The sequence below is a fragment of the Neofelis nebulosa genome, chromosome 12 (genome assembly GCF_028018385.1).
Source record: "Neofelis nebulosa isolate mNeoNeb1 chromosome 12, mNeoNeb1.pri, whole genome shotgun sequence".
In the NCBI taxonomy this organism is placed as follows: Eukaryota; Metazoa; Chordata; class Mammalia; order Carnivora; family Felidae; genus Neofelis; species Neofelis nebulosa.
This window is the reverse complement of record NC_080793.1, coordinates 43,358,927-43,382,269: the sequence shown is the minus strand read 5'-3', so window position 1 is coordinate 43,382,269 and position 23,343 is coordinate 43,358,927. Positions and strand designations below refer to the sequence as shown.

Genomic DNA, 23,343 nt, shown 5'->3' with positions numbered 1-23,343 from the left:
TCGAACCCATGAACCATGAGATCGTGACCTAAGCTGAAGTCAGATGCTTAACCAACTGACCCACCCAGGTGCCCCAAGAATAAAATATTTTTTAAAACACCACATTTTTATTACAATATCTCTGAAGACTTCTCTATCTTCTTATTTAAATATTTTATCCAAATTCTTCCCAGTGTGGATCTTTGGCAAGTTTCATAGGCTCTGTATATAATAAAGTAGGCTATCTTCTCACATTTAAATAACAGCTAGATATCAGGTCTTAAGTGCTTTTAATACTTGAAAAGCATTCCACTGTTTTCTTGTATCCAACGTTGTAGTTGAAAAATCTGGTATTAGTCTGATTCTTGTTTTCTTTCTTTTTTTTTTTTAATTTAATGTTTTCATTTTAATTCAAGTATAGTTAACATACAGTGCTATAATAGTTTCAGGTATACAATATCATGATTCAACAATTCTATACATTACTCAGTGTCGTAATGAGTGTATTTTTTTAAGGATAAGTGCATACTTAATCCACATCACCTATATCTCCTATCTCCACCCATCTCTCCTCCCCTATAGTGAAGAGTCTGTTTCTTGGTTTGCCTCTCTCTCCTCATGTTTTTCCTTTGCTGTTTGTCTTGTTTCTTAAGTTCCACACATTAATGACATCATAGGGTATTTGCCTGTCTCTGGCTTCTTTTGCTTAGCATTATATTCTCTTCTTCCATCTATGTTGTTGCAAATGGCAAGATTTCATTCTTTTTAATGGTTGAATAACATTCCATTGTATATATGTATGTATGTATACCACATCTTCTTTATCCATCTATAGATGGACACTTGGACTGCTTCTATAATTTACTATTGTAAATAATTTTGCAAGAAACATAGGGGCACATGTATCCCTTTGAATTAGTGTTTTTGTATTTTGTAGGTAAATTCCTAGTAGTGCAATTACTGAATCACAGAGTAGTTCCATTTTTAACTTTCTGAGGAAACTTCACTGTTTTCCACAGTGGCTGAACCAGTTTGCACTCTCACCAATAGTGCACGAGAGTCCCTATTTCTCCACGTCCTCGCCAACACTTGTTTCTTTTGATTTTGATTCTGTCAGAACGTTTAGACATTCTGACAGATGTGAGGTGATATCTCATTGTGATTTTGATTGGCATTTCCTTGATGATAAGTGATGTTGAGCATCTTTTAATGTGTCTGTGGCCATGTGTAAGTCTTCTTTAGAGAAATGTATGTTCGTGTGTTCTGCCCATTTTTAATTGGATTATTTGGTTTTTGCGTGTTGAGTTGTATAAGTTCTTTATATATTTTGGATACTAACCTTTTACCAGATATATCATTTGCAAATGTCTTCTCCCATTTAGTAGTTTGTCTTTTAGTTTTGTTGACTGTTTCCTTTACTGTGCAGGAGCTTTTCATTCTGATGTAGCCCCAATAGTTTATTTTTGCTTTTGTTTCCCTTGCCTGAGGAAACATATCTAGAAAGAAGTTGCTACGTTCATAATCAAAACAGTATGTTTCTTGTTTCCTTGATGTGATCTACTTCCTCGTATTCATTCTTTCATTCTATTAATATTTACTAAATCCCTACTATGTAATGCACTAAGTTAAGCAACTGAGGCATAGGAGTATACAAGATGCTTAGCCACACATTCTTGAACGTTGCCTTCGCGTGGCATGCAGTTAACATGGGCACACATGTTTTTAAGGCCAATTTTAATGGAAGCGTTACCTTCCTTTCATGATCTTAAAGACTTATGCTCAAAATCTCTATACCTATACTATTTGCTTCACCTGATTTGGTACTCCCAGCTCCAAGTTCCTGCTAAATTGTAATTAACCTCACCTGAAGTGATTTAAAATTCACTTGATTTACCTAGACAAGATTTCTCTTTGTCATAGCTTTTGAAAAGTTATGCAGAAGTAAATTCACACAGAGGTTAATTTTATATAAGAAGAACTCATAATTGAAGGTTAGCAGGGAGGAATTGCTATATTCAACTTCATGTCTCTACCCTGAATTGAGAAAAGTAGAGAAGGCACAAATACTGTTACGCTTCATAATGCTGTTTTCCTCTTTCTAGACAAATAAAATTAGGCTTTGTGGCTGGGAAGAAGTTCTATGCAGCTTAGGGAAAATTATGAAGCAGAAGGAAATGAAGTGAACCAAAGATAAATATTCAAAATATAATCTTGCCCTGGAAGTCTCAAATGTACTAAATCCTCTATGAATTGTGTTTCTTTCCACAAAAAAAAATAGGATATGCTCATAGACAAATATATATGCATGAGTTTCATTAGTATACCTTTCTGGATAACCACAGCAAGGCACAGCCATAGACTCCGAGAAGCCAAAAGAAAATAAACCCAGACAGGAAAGAGGGATGACAGTTAGGGTTTATTAGGGAAACCTGTATATCCTTGGAAGCTGTGTGGACTTTAGTTTTAATGGCATAATAGATTTCAACATATATTTTCTTACAGAATGTCAATAATAAAATACTACAGCTTTGGGCCTTCTGGGAACTCAATCATGATAGCAGCTAATTGCCTTTGAGAGGAATATCAACAAGCATGAAGTGTCTCTTCTTCCAATTAAGGTAGACTTACTAGTGGAAACCTTGCACATAACACATAGCCTACCTGACATATATCCCTCTGCCTGCTTGAGGAGCACCTGTTAGCAAAGATTTTATCACATATGTTATAGTTCTCTTATTTATTTAATTTTTAAATGTTTATTTATTTCTTAGAGAGAGAGACAGAGCGTGAGTGGGGGAGAGGCAGAAAGAGAGAGGGAGAAACAGAATCTAAAGCAGACTCCAGGCTCTGAGCTTTCAGCACAGAGCCCAATGTGGGGCTTGAACTCACCAACCATGAGATCACGACCTGAGCTGAAGACGCTTAACCTACTGAGCCACCCAGGGGTCCCTGTGCTTCTCTTTTTTAAAGGGGAAGGACATACAGTGTTCTTATAGAGATCAGGGACTGCCCAAGTTCATTGTGCAGAATTTGTCTGTGCCCTTTGACACTGTGGCACACGACAGAGGCCAGTCTTCTAGTTAGCACCTTCATTTGCTGCTAAAAGACACTAACTACCCGAGAAAGAGGAACTTGCATATGTATGTGTATATTTACTTCCTTTTCCTTTGCTTTATGTTTCCCTAATACTGTACATATCCTCTTCCAACTCATGGCAACTGCAAAAATATATTTTAAATAATTACAAAAGAAGATCAAACAAACATACATACTAGTGAATAATTCTAAAACTAAAGGAAACTTTTGTATTGGTCAATGTCATTTCAATAGAGATAATAAGGTCTATAAATCTAAGAAATACTACACCTTCAACTAATAAAAGGTAGATACTTTCAATGTACCTTGTATGCTGTATGAGAAGTTCAGTCACACAGTCTTCAATATGGGGCTTCTAATTTTAAAAACAAACTACTCTAGATAGCTTCTATATAAGGTAAGGGTTTCTTAGAATAACTTGTGAGTGTGAATACATGAGAAAAATCATTAACAAAATAACTATTTTTATTTCAGCCAAAATAAAGGGAAACATAACATTTTCGTATTTTATATGGGAACAAAAAGGATATCACACATTTTAAGTCTACAGAGCTTACACAATTTTAAAAAACAGGTATTGAAAACACAATAAGAATGCTTATAGGGGCACCTGGGTGGCTCAGTGGGTTAAGTGTCCAACTCTTAGTCTCGGCTCAGGTCATGATGTGGTGGTTCATGGGTTCAAGCCATGCATCAGGCTCTGTGTTGACAATGGGAAGCCTGATTGGGATTATCTCTCTGCCCCAGTCCCTCGCCCCTCAAAATAAATAAATTAACTTAAAAAAAAAGAATTTGTATAAACATTGTGTTGGGGTAAAGAATTACAATATAGTGAGCACTGTGTACCTTCCACCTGGTGTAAGTAATAGACGATTCCCATTAATTGAAGGACCTCACAGGTCCATTGCTGATACCAGCTACTGCCCCTCCCACCTCCAAAGATAAATTGGTTCACCAAATTTAGTGATCATTGCCTCACTGTTCTTCACAGCTTTACCACACTAGTTACTACCCTGAAACATAACATCCTACTTTGCATACTTCCAAGTTCATGTAACTAGATTTGCTTTTTTCCTGTCAGTGTTTTGTCATTAAGATAGATTCATGTTGTTTTGTGCAGCTGTAGCTTATTCACTCTTGTTGTAGAGTATTACATTATGTGAGTATACCACATTTTTTCCCTTCATTCCACTGTTGATAGGCATTTGGGATTTTCCTAGCATTTCGCTATTATAAACATTGCTGCTGTTAACATTCATGCATGTGTCTTCTGGCTCAGGAGCCCTGAGACACAGAAGCAATAGTTTTTCATAGGTTTACAGCTAGGAGTGGTATTGCTGAGCAACAGGGTATGCATATGTTCAGCTTTATTATAGTAGGCTAAACTGCTTTCCAAATCTGTTTCTTTGAAACGTGGACTTCAAAAATTTTGTTTCCTTGCCAAGCCTTAATATTATAAGACTTTTTTTAAGTTTATTTATTTATTTTGAGAGAAAGGGAGAGAGAGCAGGGGAGAGGGAGAGAGAGAGAATCCCAAGCAGGCTTTCTGCTGTCAGCACAGAGCCAGATGTGGGACTTGATCTCACAAACCATGAGATCATGACTTGAGCTGAAATCAAGAGTTGGACACTTAACCGACTGAGCCACCCAGGTGCCCCAATGTTGTAAGAGTTTTAATTTTTTCAAATTCTGTATCTCACTCTTGATTTTATTTTATTTTTTATTTTATTTTTTTTAAATTTTATGTTTATTTAGTTTTTGAGAGAGAGAAAGAGACAGAGCATGAGGGGCAGAGGGGCAGAGGGGAAGAGAGAGAAGGAGACACAGAATGAGAAGCAGGCTCCAGGTTCTGAGCTGTCAGCACAGAGCCCAATGCAGGGCTTGAACTCACAGACCATGAGATCATGGCCTGGGCCAGAGTCAGGTGCTCAACTGACTGAGCCACCAGGTGCCCCATCACTCTTGATTTTAATGTATATTTCTCTGGTTTTTAATGAGGCTGATGATACATGGTTTCTCATCTGTGATATGCCTGTTGAAGGTATTTCTTCTGTATTTTGTGATCTTTTACTCTGAGCTTATTTTTCCTTGAAGCTTTATCTGTGGAAATCTTTTATGCCTGAGCCAAATGTGGATTCACTCAAACATAATTTGCCTTTTCTCCTGCTACTGATTTAGAAGTTTTATCAAGATGCAAAAACTTAAAACTAAACATTTGCTTGAGAGTTTGTTTGGATCCCCCAAGTAGAATGAATTCAGGCTGTAAACCATACATGAGGGCTTACTGTGGTTACTCAAATTCTTGGGATTTTTTTTCTCTTCACTCAATGTCAAGATTCAAGGAAGACAATGATTCTTGCCATTTCTTGGGGTGTAGATGGCTTATTGGTAATTTACCTTAAAACAAGGGTACAACCCTTTACATTCCCAGCTTTTCTGGGGCATGACAAGGCACAGTGACGTCACTCTCTCTCCCCATGACCTGTAAACATCACTACCCCAACTTCTGCCCCATTTCCTAGAGGGTTCAATAGTCAGCCCCAATGCATCATCTGGCAAGGAACCTAGTCGTCTCCCTAGAGAACATGGAAACCAAGCATCTCAGCTTCACACACACACAGACACACAGACACACACACACAGAGACACACAGACACACACACACACACACACACACACACACACACACACACACACTGAAACCTTACTGTGATCAATGAATCTGGAATTTTGCAATTGGAAAAATCTAGAAACCATTTTAAATTCACAGACATCTAAGATTTTATTGTGTCATTGAATAGTGCTTTTATTTTGAACTGCATATGGAAGGCACATACATTTCCAAGTTTAGAGGAAATGAAATCTTAATCTAGCCCTGGCATCATGTCCCACATTCTATAATCCCCTTTCTCTTGCCCTATGTCAAGGTCTGGATCATTGCTAAACTGCCCTGAGTTAATTTGCTAAACTACATGGAAAATATTTTTGTGGTCTGGAAAAATTATGTCTTTTTGTAACTGAGCAATCTATTTCCTATTTTTATTTGATTCAAATTCAATTTTTATAGCTTGATGAACCATTTTCCTAACAATAGTTAACATTTTTTTTGAGTGTCTATCTGCCAGACTATATGTTAGTGCGTTTCATCTATTTAGCAAATGCTTGCAACTCTTCCTGATGGCCCAAGGTTGCCTGGCTAGTAAATGCCTGAGGTGTATTCTACATCATCAGGTCACTGCTTCCACACTGACTCTCTACAACACTGCCATGAATTGTGAGCAAGTAGCCTCCCCATCGTTCAAATCCAGCAGGTGACTGCAAAATTAAACTATTTCTTTCGGCACAAACAGATTCTGAATTGTTTGGCAAATAACAATGAAAGAACACATTATTGTAAACTCTTAATTCACATCCATGCATATGGATGTTTACCCTGAAGCTATGTATTATTTAATAATTATCTGGTTAAATCACTTTATGTATCAATCTATTAAGTACAGAATTGCTGATATTTCTAGCTTTCATGTTACGAACAACTTCCATTGTTCTCCTGCTATTAAAATGTTGACATATGCACACAAAATAGAAAAAGATTTCCTTTGAATGCCACATAAATGCACAATTAAAAAAGAAGCCTTCAGAAAGGAGTTTGTGATCACAGCCCACTAGACCTTGATATATACATACACGTCTGCCATCTCCTAAACCTGCCTGTGTTCCAGTTTCCTGTAAAATGGGGAGAAGACACATTTAACTTCTCTCAGGTAGAAACGATTTAATGAAGACATGAATGCAAAGCAATTTGGTTTCTTCAGAGCTAAGAATTTTATAAACAAAAGGCATTATCATGATGCTCTTGTTATTATTCACTTGTGCTATAAAAGCCTCTCAAATGCATCCAAAGTATGAAAAAAATCCAACCACATCGTTGAAAAAGCTTTTATCTTCTTTGCCCTTCTATCTTAGAAGCATTAGTTTAAAAAATGTCTGATGTACTTGACAAGTCAGAAAGAACTATTGTTACAGATGGAAAAGTAATCTATATACAAGTACTGATCCATATGACTGCCAGATATGTAAAATCACTAAAACATAGATGCAGGTAATTGTCAGAATAATTCTGATTCACCTTTAGTTTGCTTGCTTATTGACCCCTTAACTTAAATCATTTTTTTTTTCCAAATCAACTTTATGTTGGTATAATTTATGCACAGTACAATTCACACAGTGTAACTGTAAAATCAGTGAACTGTGACAGATTTGTAAATCCAAATAATCACTACCACATGGATCAAGATATAGGATATTTTTATCTCATCAGAAAGTTCTCTCGTGCTTCTTTGCATAGATCCAGTTTTAACTCATTAGAAATTAGATCTTGTATTTATGTGGATAGTATTATCTTGGATTAAAAAATCCAGTGCCTAAATTCCTGCCTAAGGGATGGGGGGTGGGGGTGAAACAGCTGGAATCAGCAGTTTTTCTACTATTTATGAACTACCATTTCCTCAGAAAGGCCTTCTCCATCTAAATTTTTTTAATGCTTATTTATTTATTTTTGACAGAGAGACAGAGAGAGAGAGAGAGAGAATGAGTGGGGGAGGGACAGAGAGAGAGAGGGAGACACAGAATCTGAAGCAGGCTTCAGGCTTTGAGCTGTCAGCACAGAGCCCAAAATGGGGCTCAAACTTATGGACTGCGAGATCATGACCTGAGCCGAAGTCAGATGCTCAACCAACTGAGCCGCCCAGGTGCCCAGGCTTTCTCCATCTAAAGGTTTTTTTATTGTTTCTTGTCATACCCTGTCCTTTTCCGTTATTCCTTTTATCATAATTTGTAATTACATATTTATTGGTGTGTGTGTGCGTGCATGTGCATGACTATGTATGTGTGTATGAGTATACGTGTATTTATTTAATGTTTATATCACCCACTAGACTTAAGACTTTCCACAAGTAGGGATCATATATATAGTTTTTCTATTGCTTATATGTTGTTAATTAATGACTGACACTTCTGGCACATAGAGGTACTCAATAATTATCTCTGAATATACCATTACATAGCTGATTCATGTATACAACATTTATTAAGTGCCTACTATAGGCAAGGGGACTGCATTGTACTGAAGAGTTAAAGGTGGAAAAGAATGCACAATAAGGAGAAGCTACTTTTGTCAAATCCATGATTATGCTTCTAAAAACTAACACCTCGGTTATTACCATGCTTAGTCAATTAAGATATATGTTCTTTTAATTAGGATCCAGTTGACAACATGTATGAGGGAAGAAGGGCTACTCTTTGAGAGAGAGTCATGCTGTATATTCAACACATTTCAGAAAAGACTGGCTTTGGCTTCAGACACTCCTGGGTCCTATCTGTGCTATTCACTAGCTGTTAGTCCAGTTATGAGTCACATCATCTCTTTGACCTATGACTTCCGCATTTTTAGAGTGGAGATAATAATAGTTCTAGCCTCATATGGATGGTGTGAGGTTAAATTATTTGTCAATCGTATGTCATCTGAAAGGGAGAAGACAATTGATAGCCAATGCGAGGATGAAGCATAAATGCTGGTGTCAGAAAACCAGAGTTTCAAATCTTAGTCCTACTGAGGACGTAGTCCTCTGTTTGAACCAGAGTTCAAATCTTAGTCCTACTGTGGGCAAGAACTGTGACCTTGGCTAAAGTAACCTCTCATGCCTCAATTTTATCATCTCTAAAAATAGCAATAGTCACAGTCACTTTATAGGATTGATGTGAAATGACTTAATGTTTAGAAAATGCCCTGATACAGACAGACACCTAGTAGGAGCTCAGTAAATGGGAGTTAACACAACTACTCTCATTATCACCATTAAGCTCTCACTGTATGCATGGTACCAGGTACTAATTAGTACCATGACATGTATTAATTTGAAAATATTTCAAGTGGCCACAGATATGCCTAAGCGAAGAAAATGTAATTAGTCAAAACTGTATTCCCTAAAGGTGCATTTGAGAATCAAATACAAAATTCTATAGTGAATTATTGTCTATTAATTCAGAGCAGAATATCAATGCAATGGAATGAGTGCAACTGTATTCAAAGGGAAAAACTGTTGATTTCACTATTAGAATTTGAATGAGTAGTTTAACAAATTATCTCTTTCATCTCTGTAGGTAGGCAATACTCACCCAAAGAGCAAGATTGTGAATGGTATTGAGGGTGAATATATAATGGGACAAATCTTAATTTTTAAGACAACCTGTGTGGAAGACATTTGACTGATAAATTGTACATAAAAAAGTCTCAGATTAAAATCTTGCCTGAAATTAAGAGGCCAGCTTGTAGCCGAATTAACATTTGAATTCTAGACTATCTATTCCAGTGTTTACCTTGTTTTATGGAGTATTTCTTCTATCAGTGCTGCATCTGCAGCACTGTTACCCTGCAGCACAGGGTAACAGATACCCTTCTAGGCACTGGGCACACAACAATGAACAAAGCACAACTATTACCCTCATGCAGTTCACATTCTAGAATACAGGATAAGAAGAACAATATCTAGTAGAGCACACTTTCTCTCTATTACCTCATTTAGTCCTTACAGTCCTCTGGGAGCTCAACAGGGCAAATGACATCTCCATTTCATAGGTAAAGAAACTGAGGTTAAAAGTAAGTTACTAGGGGCACCTGGGTGGTTCAGTGGGTTAAGCATCTGACTTCGGCAGGTATGTTCTCACGGTTTGTGAGTTCCAGCCTGGTGTTGGGCTCTGGGCTGACAGCTCAGAGCCTGTTTCGGGTTCTGTGTCTCCCTCTCTCTCTGCTCCTCCCCCACTCGTGCTCTGTCTCTCTCTCTCTCTCTCTCTCTCTCTCTCAAAAATAAACATTAAAAATTTTTTTTTTAAATGTAGGTTACTAAACTAGCAAAGCGAACAGCCAGGACTAGAGCCTGTATCTTCCGGCTCCAGATCTAGTAGTGTCTTGCTGATTGACAAATCCATGAAAACTGCAAATTTTACCCTTAAGGTAGAGGAGTCGTAATCATATTGACAGCAATAGAGTGAAATACAAGGCAAGAACAAATATTTATCCTTAAGATAAGGATAGGGAACGGTGGTTGGTAACAAAAGACAGATAAAGAGCTGAAGAGTGGGATGCAAGATCAATTGTCAGATGCTGACCCAGAGCCTTACCATGTGGAACACATCAGAGTGACTTCCAGCCTTCACCAATTCCATCTCTCTGTTTGATGACTTTCTTATGAGGCTACTGTGTCCCAGTGTAACAGGGCAAGCCAGAGGTGCCAATTAGCAGTCATTCCCATAGCCCAAGCAACCAGCAAATAATGACTAATGGGAGTTGGCATATCCTTACCATTTGCCCCTTAGGTGGGATAACTGTGAGGAAGGGGTTCCCACACTGCCTGTTGAATTCCCCATGAGGATTCAACTCCAGTTATCAGGATGGCTAAGTCAGTTGATACATCCTTTACTGCTTCCTGTCTTTTCCTCGTCTCACTCCCCAATCTCTTACCAATGATTCTTGGGACTAACTCCAAATAAATTCCCTACAGTAAAATCTTCGAGCCACATTTTCTGGGGGAAATCAAGACTAAGGCACAGATTGATTTGCCAAAGTAAGAGTACCCAGCCAGTAGCTTTAGAATTAATGGGTCCATGTCAAAGCCATATCTGATATATCCAAAAATCTCTTGCAAATGGAATGTTTCACTCTGAACAGAGTGTATGCACCATTGTCTGTCGGGCCTTTTGTCTTTAAGGGCTTCACTGTAAGCATTCTCCAAATATGAATGCTCCCAGGGATATGTAATGTAGTGTTTGCTTACAAGTCGAATGGGAATTGTGTCTTCATTAACAAAACAGAAGCAGATCACAGTTAAGGCTTGTCCCTCCTTTCTTCATTGCCCTCACCACAAATGTTTTCTGTCCACCTCTTCCTATATTCCTGCCTTTTTCCTTCATTTCCTCCCTCATTTTCTTCCTTTCTTCCTTTATCCCTAAAGTATATATAATCTTACGAAAATCATAGCCTTTTTGGAAGATTTTTTTAGTTAAGAAGGTAGGCAGATACAAGAAAGCTGATGAACATCATCTTTCCTCTCTCGATGTCTTCTGCTTTCTAAACCTCTCAGAAGATTTGTGGAGGTAGGTAGAAGTACCAAGTAAGAAAAAAATTATTAGTATTGAGCTATACCTAGAGCTCTTTTTTATTACCCAATACAATATGCATAGATTCTTATTAAGAAAGAAAATCCTCTGTGAAGCAAATAATCCATTTCATTTTCCAAATGAGCACAGTGTAGCTAAAAGAAAGAACAGAATTAACAATAGAATTCGCTGTCCAAACCCCTTGTCATTTCCTTCCTTAGGAAAATGAACACAGGTGGAGAATGTATTACTTTCATTATAAGGTAGAAAAACTAAACTTGCCCGTCTTTTTGTATTTAACTCCCAATTGGCATAGAGCCATTGCTGTCTCATTCATTAGATTATCAGAGCTCAAACAACCACCTACCTATCTTTGCACTTGGGAACAGAACACACTTTCTTATTTTATTAAAAACAGAATCATTGGTATAAGAAACAATACTAACATGTACTTCATAAAGTCAGTCCTGGCCCATCATCATAAATAACTGCCCACATGTAGCAAACGGATGAAAGCCCTTTCATTCTATTCCTTGAGGTAAGTTCTATAATCACAAAATAAACCAGGTCAATTATGTGCTCCTTAGAAACAAAAGACATAACAAAAGTAAAATATGCAAATAATTTATTAATGGCAAACTTTATCAATTAAATTTCATGTGAGGTGTGCTGGAACATATGATTTTATTAATTGCAATATTACCTCAAATTGGAATTCTTTCTCTTTTTCAATGCCAATGTATTAGAAAACTACAAGAAAAAAAATGGTTTCACTGCCAAGAAAGTGGATTATGTTACATGAAGTATATTTCAAAAGTATTTCAACTGTTATATTGAAGTAAAGACCAAACAAAGACATGGAAGTAAAGCCATCTCTAAATAACAGAAGTGAAATAAAACTTGGGTCCTGACTGCTCACAGTGGGAAGCCAGTCTCCTGAGTATATGTCAGCATGACAGGAGACATACCAAGTCAATGGACAAAACTGGACCATGCCCTGGGATGTCAATGTTACTCAGTGGCAAGTAACTTAGAGTACCATTTACTGTTTAACACACACACACACACACACACACACACACACACACACACACACACGAAATAACATACATTTAGTATTTATGTTAAGGCACACTCACTCTACTTTTGATACTATTTTCTCTATTGTTATGGTAAATGAGGCTACAGTAAACTCAAAGTCATAGAAATGGTGTAAATTTGAATGCAAACCTTTTAAAACTTCTTAAGATAAAATATTACCATTCAGGTAAGTTTGTAATTACAGTTGGTCTGTTTGGGCTCTTGCCCAAACTTCTGGAGGGCAAGCTCACTGCTCTGGCCTTAAGAAGTGTTTTAGAAAAAACAGAAAAGAACTTATTGAGCTTGGTTATTAGTGACTGCAAGAATTTCATCATACTTTTGCTCTTTGCATGTAAAAAGTTAACATTAGACCTAAAATTGGGCCCTTTGGTCTTCAATATTTAGATTTGTGTCATAAAGCCAGAAATGTGTTCTGCATCAGATTCCACTTCACTTGTCTCAGGTAAAACATATATTAAAATTTTGATTAAGTTAAATTAAGTGTCCATTGGGCAGCAGGAGACTGAGGGGAAGGGTCAGTTAACTACCATCACTCACACCGAACGTTGGGTTACATAATAGAAAAGTGGGAATCCCTTCCAACAGGTATGTGGCACCTCACTTCTGAGACTCATTTCCTTCCTCTCTGCAAAATGTGATAGATTGACTATTCATTCAAAAGACACTTACATAGAGATTACTGGCTGCCAATGGCTATTCTTAGCAGTTTGCATGCATTGACACATTTAATCTTATGGCAAAGATCTGAGTTACAAGTGCCATGAATAATATGCAAACTAAATCCAACTAAGGAAATAGAGGTAGATGGGAGTTGGGTGTTTTAGATAACCTGGTCAGGATATGTAATTTTTTTTTTTCATATATTATGTATTATATTGGGAATTGGCTGTTTATATAGGAGTAACATCTGAGTTATCCTGTCTAAAGTAAGGGACCATCCATGTAACTGTCTAGGAGAACACTGCTTCAGGCAGACAGACCAGCAAGTACAGAGACTCAGGTAGAAATATTCTTGAGGTGCAGGGAACTAGCAAGTTGGTCAGCTTTCCAGAGGGAAGCTAGCACAAAGACTAGCTGGCAGAGACTAGAGGAGCAGGTGAGATCAGAGAGGAAAAGAGTTTTGGTTTACTCCATATTTGGTGGAAAACGAAAATGACTCACCACCAGCCTTTCTAACCTAGCCTATTCCTTTACTTGATCATGATAAGAATTTACATATATAATTTTTTTAATGTTTTTATTTATTTTTGAGACAGAGAGAGACAGAGCATGAGCAGGGGAGGGGCAGAGAGAGAGGGAGACACAGAATCCAAAGCAGACTCCAGGCTCTGAGCTGTCAGAACAGAGCCCGATGTGGGGCTCGAACTCACGGACTGTGAGATCATGACCTGAGCCGAAGTCGGACATTCAACTGACTGAGCCACCCAGGTGCCCCACATATATAATTTTTTAAACAATTTTTAACAATGCCCTGAATCTTTTACCTTTGTTTATACATTCTTTTCAGGAATGTCTGTCTCTCCAGCAACCCTGTAAATACATCCTTCCTCATAAGCCTAGACTTAATTTTCTAAGAAGAATTCTATCATTTGGCATCTAGTGAGTTTTTATAATATGCATAATTCAAATAACTTCTATGGAAGAGGCAGCAAAGGTAGAATAGAAGCCAGAGTTTTCAAGATCTTCTTGGGGCAAAAAGATTTATAAAATTAAAAACTTCAGATCTGTGTAATACAGTATATAAGTCTACCATGGAGGATATGACCACATTAGCTAATTTAAACCATGGTAACATTACACACTGCATTACTTAGAACAGCTTCAACATTTAATAGATATGATACTCTGTAGTATACTGTATGTGCTAGCTCATGTTGTCTTAATTTTTTTTTCCTAAGGAAAAAGATAAAGAGTATAGATTGTGTCTTGTCACAAAACTGGATTCTAATCCCACCCCCAGGGTCATTTCTTCTGATAGACACTAAAGTCAAAGGGTTGAGGACCAAAGGTGTTTAAAACCAGAAAGAAAGAAAGAAAGAAAGAAAGAAAGAAAGAAAGAAAGAAAGAAAGAAAGAAAGAAAGAAAGAAAGGAAGGAAGGAAGATTGGTCCAATAAAAAAAAAAAACAGAAAATAATAAGTATTTAATACAGTGTCTCCAACATGTATTATCCTTGCTTCCATAATTATTAAATTTAATACTCATAAAAATTATATTTGAAAATAAAGTTGGTGGTAATTCCCAAGTATGCCCCAAATTGCTGAGAAATCACAGCCAATCATTAGTTAAGTAGAATATTTATAAAAAAAATAATTTCAAAAATAAGCTTGAAAAATCCTTTTTTAAAAAAGTATATTTATTTTGAGAGAGACAGCATGAGCAGGGGAGAGGCAGAGAGAGAGGTGGAGAGAGAGAGAAATCTAAGTAAGCTTTACACTGTCAGCATGGAGCCTGACATGGGACTCAAACTCATGAACCGTAAGATCATGACCTGAGTCAAAACCAAAAGTCAGGCGCTAAACTGAATGAGCCACCCAGGTGCCCCAAACTTGAAAAACCTTTAAATTTTTTATGGGAAAAGTATATTTAATGTGAGAGGTGAATGTATTTTACTTTGCATGCTGTAATGCAGATGAGTCCTTCCAAATGGGGAGTGCTGGGACCCGTTCCCTTCCAAAGCAGCTCTACCTGGCCCTGACTTGGTAGCTGGTGAGCCTAGAGGTGTCACTTCTCAGAGCCTCTTTTTTTTTTTCTTACTACACAATAGAAAACAGAATACTTGCCTTGTTAGATGATTCTGAAAAATAGAAAAAAGACATGCAAATTACTTGAATTTATGTCAGACGCCTAGCAGAACACTCAATAATAACTGGTTGCTATTATTAATTATTATTATTATTATTATTATTACTATCATTATTATCCTCATCAATCATTATCTATGTCTGTTTTAAGTGAATTTGCCTTAAGGTTCCCATGAAAGCTGTCATCTCATCAAACTGTAACCTTTATACCCCTTCACGGCATGGAGTGCTGCCATACATGTACTTGTTCCAAAAGGCTTTAATAAATGACATTTAAATTGAGGGACGAAAGTCATAAGTTGGGAAGAATAGAAAATTATTATTGGAGTTAAATTGGCACATTAAAAGAAAGCTACCATAAATGCCAGGTTGGGGGCTGAAACAAAAAGTCAGTCGGTGTTGTGATTATCCATAGGAGCTGGAAGGGGAATATTTGCATGCCCCATGTTGTGTGGAGGTAAGGCTATTTTACTCCACAGCTTATTACAGGATTGGTGATATATACAGGGACTGTGTTATCTGGCTCACTACATGGACTTAGAAAGCATTTAATAAATGAATGGATTTTATTAGCTGCAAAGCACTAATGATAATTTAATATCCAAATCCATTCATTTTACTTTCTAGCATAAGCTTAGCAGATACCCTTTTCTTAATCTTGTTATAAATAAATCTTTCTGTAGTCATTTCCTTTCTTTGGTTCTCCTTTCCAGAAATCTTGCTTAAATAATTTGATTTGGAGTTAGAGCTGGCCTAGGTATAGTTTGGCTAAAATGTAAAATAATTTGTTAGTAGGGATTAAACTGTATTCAGAAAAGAGTTAAGCTATAAAGATAGAAAGAAAATGTAGCATTTTGAATATGCAGTTGGGGCCAGCAAACTATTCTTGTAAAACCTGGAAGCATGCTGAGAAGTAGAAATCCCTGCTATTAGCTTCTTAGAGCAGGTAAAACTGTGAATAAGGACCAGATTGAGAGAGAAGTCCTAAGGAGACAGTATGTACCTTTTGTTATCTTTGGCTTCTACAACCTGAGCTTTTATTATATTTTTATTCATTTAGGAAATTTCTTTTTTTGGGATTTTTTAACGTTTATATATTATTTTGAGAGAGAGAAAGACAGAGTGTGAGTGGGGGAGAGGCAGAGACAGATGGAGACACAGAATCTGAAGCAGGCTCCAGGCTCTGGGCTGTCAGCACAGAGCCCGACATGAGGCTCAAACTCACGGACTGTGAGATCATGACCTGAGCCGAAGTTGGAGACTCAACTGACTGAGCCACCAGGTGCCCTTGACCAGGAAATATTAATAAACATTTAGCCTTAGGGTAGTCAGAGAAATGTACATTGAAATCATAAGTGATACTATTTCCACCCCAATGTAAAGTATAAAATATTAAAGGGTTAGTGCTTCCTATGATGGTCAGGAAAAGTTTCCTAATAGAGGTGGCATAGAACATTAGGAGGAGTTCCCAAGAAGGCAGAGGGGAGGAATTATTTTATTTATTATGTCAAATTACGGAATTTAACTTAAAGACACTTAAAATTCATTCTATTTCCAGAATTCTAAGATTCTTCAGATTTATTTATAGAAGGAACATTTTAAAGTAATATCCATAATAAACATATTGAAAGTATTCACTGAAGAGTCACTATTATAATAATTATGTAACCAGTATCATACTTGAATTAGACATTAGGTTTATAAGACTGAAACAGTCCATGGCCCAACAAAAGCAGTCAGTTTAATTTTGCAGATTTATTTTATTAGAAGCAGGTAGTAGTGGCAGGTCCATCCATGTGGACACAATGCCGCTAAAGCAGAGGGGCTCTATTGTGACCCTTTGGCACCAGAAAGACCAATTTAAGATACAATCATTATCTTTGAACAATAGCATATTTTGTGAAGATAATTTATTTGGAGTCAAAAGACCTGAATCCAAGTGCCACCTCAGTCTTTTATTATCTGTGGGAGCCTACACAACTCATGGATTTTCCAGAATTTCAGTTCCAGTGGTGTGCATACCAGCTTATGGGAGCCAATTGTGAACATCTCTTCCTGACCCTAAGCTCAGTGATATTACATTAGTAGACTGAAATGAGGAATGGTGGGGTGTGTTTATATCAAAGAAACTAGCAACTGTGGCTCCTCCTTTCCAAAAGAGTTCCTTGAAAACACGTACCAGTATACCACTGGGTTAAACAATGTGTTGTTAAAGAATTACATGTGATAGGACTAAGGGATATAAAAGTGCCTTGCGAAACCCAACATGTATTTGTTGTGTGAAGGTTTTGTCAATAATATCATTCTATGCCTAGTGTTTTGACAGCTCAAACCTTGAACAAATAGTTGTCAAAGACATCCTTTATTGAGTTGTGAGAAGAGGGTAATTAATGAAGGCTGAAATAGGCTTTCTAGAACTTGAAACTTTCTGCAGGTGCAGCAAATCATGAACAAAGGATGGGAGATAAGGGAACAACCTGAATCAGGGAAAGGGAGCATATAAAGCATTCTGAAAAATAAATAATACCAAAATGTGAGGGCACATAAATTTTAGGCAGAACTACAAATAGTCTAAAAGATATCTTTTATTTTTTTTTAACATTCTAGAAAAGCCTGACAAGATCTTTTGCAATCATTTTTTTCTTCTTATTTCTTTACCCGATATTGAATCAAGTTGACTGTTCCTACCAAAAATGAATACATGGAAACGTGTTTGCATTATTAACAATCACATGCACAATGTTTATGCATGAAAAGATGAAATATAGGGGCACCAGGTGGCTCAGTCTGGTAAGCCTCCAACTGTTGGTTTGGTCTCAGGTCATGATATCACCATTGTGAGATTGAGCCCTGCAGTATCCGTGCAGAGTCTGCTTGGGATCCTCTCTCTCTCTTGCTCACTCACTCGCTCAATATAAATAAATAAATAAATAAATAAATAAATAACCTTTTTAAAAGAAAATATGAAATATAATATTAGAATATTTTAGGAGTAATTACATATGTAATGGGCATGTAGTGATGAATAAAGATTTCAAAGTGTTCTTTAAACTGATATGAGGGTTGGAGAAGATGATGGAAGATTTTTGGCACTTAAGTGATGAAAGGCCTTACCAGGGAAACATAAGTAATTCTGAACTCCCACCCACATGGATGTAGTCAATGTCATGATGCAGACCGGGACCCCTCCAACCTTTTCTATTTTCTCCTGTTACAAGCACTTAGAACCATACAACTAAAGAAAAAATAAAAACTTGCTATCAGCATTATGAAACAAAGAGCAATTCTTATTTCCCTTATTTATAATTCTTCTTTCTCCCCTCCCCCCATTTATTAAAAAATGTTAGTATTTGAAAATAGGAATAGTCATGAAGGAAAAACCTCATATTATATATAAACATAATGCTGTATAGATGATAAAACATTTTTAAAAGTGAGATTAGAGTATTGAAATCATTATCAGGGTGTCAAAAAATATTAAGTGGTAAATGCAACAAAAAATCACCATCCCTGAAACACATTTTTGTCATGAACTGTCTTATGAGTAGAACCTTCAACTTCTTTCCTTTCACCCTCTCAGCCCCTGGTCCTCCTCCTTTCTCTGTTCCCCTCTCCCTCCTTCCTTCCTTTTTCCTTTCCCCAGTAAGTCACTGCTTTCCTTCACTCTCCCCTCCAACCTATCATCTGTTTAGTTCATAATTACCTTTATAAAGGTCATTTTATAAGACACAGATCTGATTATAACACTCTGGGTTGAAACTGTGATATTACATATACAATAAGAGCCAATCCTCCCCCAACTGTATCCCAGGCTATCTTTCCCCTTGTGTTTCTTGCCTCGTTTTTCTCAGTGTACCCTAAGCTTCAAAAACAAATCTGCAAGATAGTTCCCACGTGTCTTAACACTTCCAGCCTCCGCTAAAAAGGAGGCAAAATGTGTAGCAGAAGAAGCAGGGCAATTAGCATAATCAAGATAACAAACCTTTCCATTTTCCCTGAAAGTTTCTTCTTGTCCCTCTGTCCCTCTGTCATTTCTCCCCCAGCCCCAGAGACCTATGAATCTGCTTTCTGTTACAATATGACCATTAGGTAAATCAGTATACTTCATGAAGAAATTCCCTGGGAAGAAGGGGAGGAAGATGGTGGCAGAGTAGGAGGACCCTACACTCATCTCCTCTCACAAACACAACTAGAAAACTATCAAAGCATCCTAAATACCCCATACACTGACATGAAGACTGAGAGAACAGACCCCAAAACTAGAAGGAGGGAAGAGACCACATTGAAGAATGAAGGAAGTGTGGAGACCTGGTTTAGGGGAAAAACGGACCCTGGGTGCTACAGAGGGGAGGGAGCCATGGTCATGGAGAAAGGAGAGAAAGAGAGAAGAGCATACAGGGATGTGCACAAGAAAAATGTTTCCCAAAGCCACTGGCTTGGAAAATAAGAACTGAATTTCGTGAGTTCTTGCAACCAGTGGGGCTTAAAGCCTGGAGATTTAAAGGTCAGGGGGCTTGGCTGATATAGAGCCTACAGAGCACTGTGATGCTCCTGGAGAGAAGGCAGGCAAACAACCCAGGGACAGATAGCATGGAAACAGGAATCTGAAGAACACCTGGGGCACATGAGGAGGGGGGATTACTTGCTATTCTTGGAGCACATCCCTGAGAGGCAGAGTTCACACAGATGCCTCTCCATGAAAAAACATATGGCCTGTGACATTTTCCCCCCCAACCCTTCAGGATAAACACAAAGCCACCAGCAGGAGACAGTACAGTGTGGACACTCGCTCCCTAACTTGCTTACACCAAGCCCCACCCCCTGGTACTCTGGAGGGACTGTCCTTCTCATTCAAGCTTAGCTCAGTCCCGGCCTGGTGGATCCCTCCCCCAGAAGACCAGCACAAACCTCTATTCACACCACATCTGGTGACCAAAGAGTTCTGCAGTGCCTCAGTTCTGGTGGAATTGGTGTCAGGTCTTATTTCAGAAGCAGACCAGAGTACCCCTGGTTAAATCTCACCACATTCAGGTGAGGGACAAAACAATGCCCACAGAAGTCAAAGAGAGCCTCTGCAGATGACTGGCTTGAAGGACAGAGCAGCTAAAACACAACAGTAGAGCTCCAGCAGCATACACTGGAGACATTCCCTGAAGTGCCAGGTCTTGGGCACTACATGCCCTCTTCTTCATAAAGCCATTACTGTTACAAGCAGGAGACTTAACTGGCTTTTCTTACACACAGAAGGCAGAGGCTTAGACAAAATGCGAACATGGAGGAATTTATACCAAATGAAAGAACAAGATAAGGTTATAGCCAGAGATCTAAGTGAAACAGATATAAGATGCCTGATGGAGAATTTAAAGCAATAACCAAAGATATTCTCTGGGCTTGAGAAAAAAATAGAATACATCAGTGAGACCCTTACCACAGAAATAAAAGAGTTAAAAAGGAATCAAGCAGAGATGAAGAATACAATAAACAAGATTGGAAACAGGCTTGATTCAATGAACAGTAAGCTGGAATAAGCAGAGAAATAAATTAGTGACCTAGAGGACAAAATAATGGAAAAAAATGAAGCTGAAAAAAAAAGGAAAAGAGAAAGAATTATGCAACACTAGAATAGACTTAGGGAATTGTGTGACTCCATTAAAAATACAACATTCATATTATAGGAGTTCCAGAGGAAGAAGGAGAAAAGGGAGCAGAAAATTTATTTCAAGAAATAATAGCAGAAAACTTCCCTAATCTGGGAATAAAACAAACATCCATAGGAGACACAGAGAACTCCCATCAAAATCAACAAAAGTAGGACAACACCAAGACATATTGTAATTAAACTTTTAAAATACAGCAATATAGGAAAAATCTTAAAAACAACAAGACAAAAGAAGTCCTTAACTTATAAGGTAAGACCCATAAGGCTAATTGCAGATCTCATAACAGAAACCTGGCAAGCCAGTAGGGAGTGGCAAGATATATTCAAAGTATAGAATGGAAAAATCTGCAGCCAAGAATACTCTATATGACAAGGCTATCATTCAGAATACAAGGAAAGATAGAGTGTCCTATCAAACTAAAACTAAAGGAGTACATGAACACTAGGCCATCCCTGCAAGAAATATGAGAAGGGACCTTTTGAATGGAAAGGAGAGTCTAAAAGTGACAAAGACAAGATTATAGAAAAACCTCCAGAAACAATCACAAAACAAGTAATAAAGTGACACAAAATGTGTATCTATTAATAATTAATCTGAATGCAAAGGGACTAAACACTCCAATCAAAAAACATAAGGTGTCAGAATGGATAAAAAAAAAAGACTCACCAACATGCTGCCTATAAGAGACTCATTTTAGACCTAAAGGCACCTGGAGATTGGAAGTGAGGGGATGGAGAAACGTTTATCATGAAATGGTTGTCAAAAGAAAGCCAGAGTAGCAATAATTATATCAGACAAACTAGACTTTAAAACAAAGACTGTAAAAAAAAGACAAAGAAGGGCATTATACAATCGTAAAGGGAAAATCCAACAAGAAAATATAACAATTGCAAATATTTGTGCACCCAACATGAGAACACTCAAATAAATATATATAACAATTAATGACAAACAAAAAGAACTAATTGATAATAAAACAATAATAGTAGAGCATTTTAACACCCCAAAGGTTACATCAATGGACAGATTATCTAAATAGAAAATCAACAAGAAAATAATGGCTTTGAATGACACACTGGACTGGATGGATTTAACAGATATATTCAGAATATTCCATCCCAAACAGCAGAATTCACATTATTTTCAAGTGTACATGGAATATTCTCCAGAACAGATCACATATTAGATCACAAAACAGTCCTCAATAAATACAAAAAGACTGAAATCACACGATACACCTTTTTTTGATGACAGTGTTATGAAATTAGAAGTCAACCACAAGAAAACAAAAATTAGAAAGACCACAAATACATAGAGGTTAAATAACATGCTAAAAACAACAAAAACAACAACAAAAACCAAAAATCACAATGAGCTAACCAAAAAAAAAAATCAATCGAATTATTTTAAAAATACATGGAAACAAATGAAAATAAAAACCCAGTGGTCCAAAACCTTTGGGATGCAGTGAAAGTGGTCCTAAGAAGGAAAGATATAGCAATATAAGCCTACCTCAAGAAGCAAGAAAAATCTCAAATAAACAACCTAATCTTAAACCTAAAGAAGCTAGAAAAAGAATAAATGAAGCCTAAAGTCAGTAGAAAGAGGGAAATAATAAAAATTAGAGCACAAATAAATGATAATGAAACTAAAAACAAACAAAAAACAAAAACAAAAACAAAACAAATCCAATAGAATAGATCAATAAAACTAGCAGCTGGTTCTTTGAAAAAATTAATAAAATTGATAAACATCTAGCTAGACTTCTTAAAAAGAGAAGAAAAATGACCCCAATAAATAAAACCACAAATGAGAGAGAAGAAATAACAAATAACACCACAGAAAAACAAACAATAATAAGAGAATATTATGAAAAACTATATGCCAATGAATTGGACAACTTGGAAGAAATGTGTAAAATTACCAAAACTGAAACCAGAAGAAATAGAAACTTGAACAGACTTATAACCAGCAAAGAAATTGAATCAGTAATCAAAAAAATACCAATAAACAAAAGTCCAGGACCAGATGGCTTCACAGGTGAATTCTACCAAACATTTAAAGAAGAGTTAATAACTATTCTCAAACTATTCCAAAAAATAGAAAAGAATGGAAAAATTCCAAATTCATTCTTTGAGGCCAACATTACCTGATACCAAAACCAAATAAAGAATCCACTGAAAAAAAAGAACAATAGGCCAAGATCCCTGATGAACATGGATGAAACATTCTAAATAAAACACTAGCAAATCAAATCCAACAATACAGTAAAAAAAATAATTTACCAGGATCAAGTGGGATTTCTTCCTGGTCTGCAAGGGCAGTTCAATATTTGCAAATTAATCAACATGAAACACTGTATTAATAAAATAAAGGATGAGAACCATAGTATTATTTTAATAGATGCAGAAAAATCATGTTACAAAGTATAACATCCATTCATAAAAAAAAAAAAAAACTTAACAAAGTAGGTTTAGAAAGAACATACTTCAACATAATAAAGGTCATATATGAAAAACCCACTGCTAATATCATGTCAATGGGGAAAAA

General features: G+C 36.9%; 1 protein-coding gene across 14 annotated transcripts in view; it reads right to left on the bottom strand.

The window, feature by feature from the left end:
- LINGO2 (leucine rich repeat and Ig domain containing 2) overlaps window positions 1-23,343 on the bottom strand; it is a 1,171,177-nt gene that overhangs the window by 394,410 nt on the left and 753,424 nt on the right. Inside the window, exon 1 of one of the 14 annotated variants that reach the window (XM_058695156.1) lies at window positions 9,454-9,500. The exons of the other annotated variants lie outside the window; for them this stretch is intronic. The gene's annotated coding sequence lies outside the window, so the exon portion shown is untranslated. Of the gene's footprint in view, window positions 1-9,453; window positions 9,501-23,343 lie in introns of those variants that run through there. 14 annotated transcript variants of the gene reach the window in all.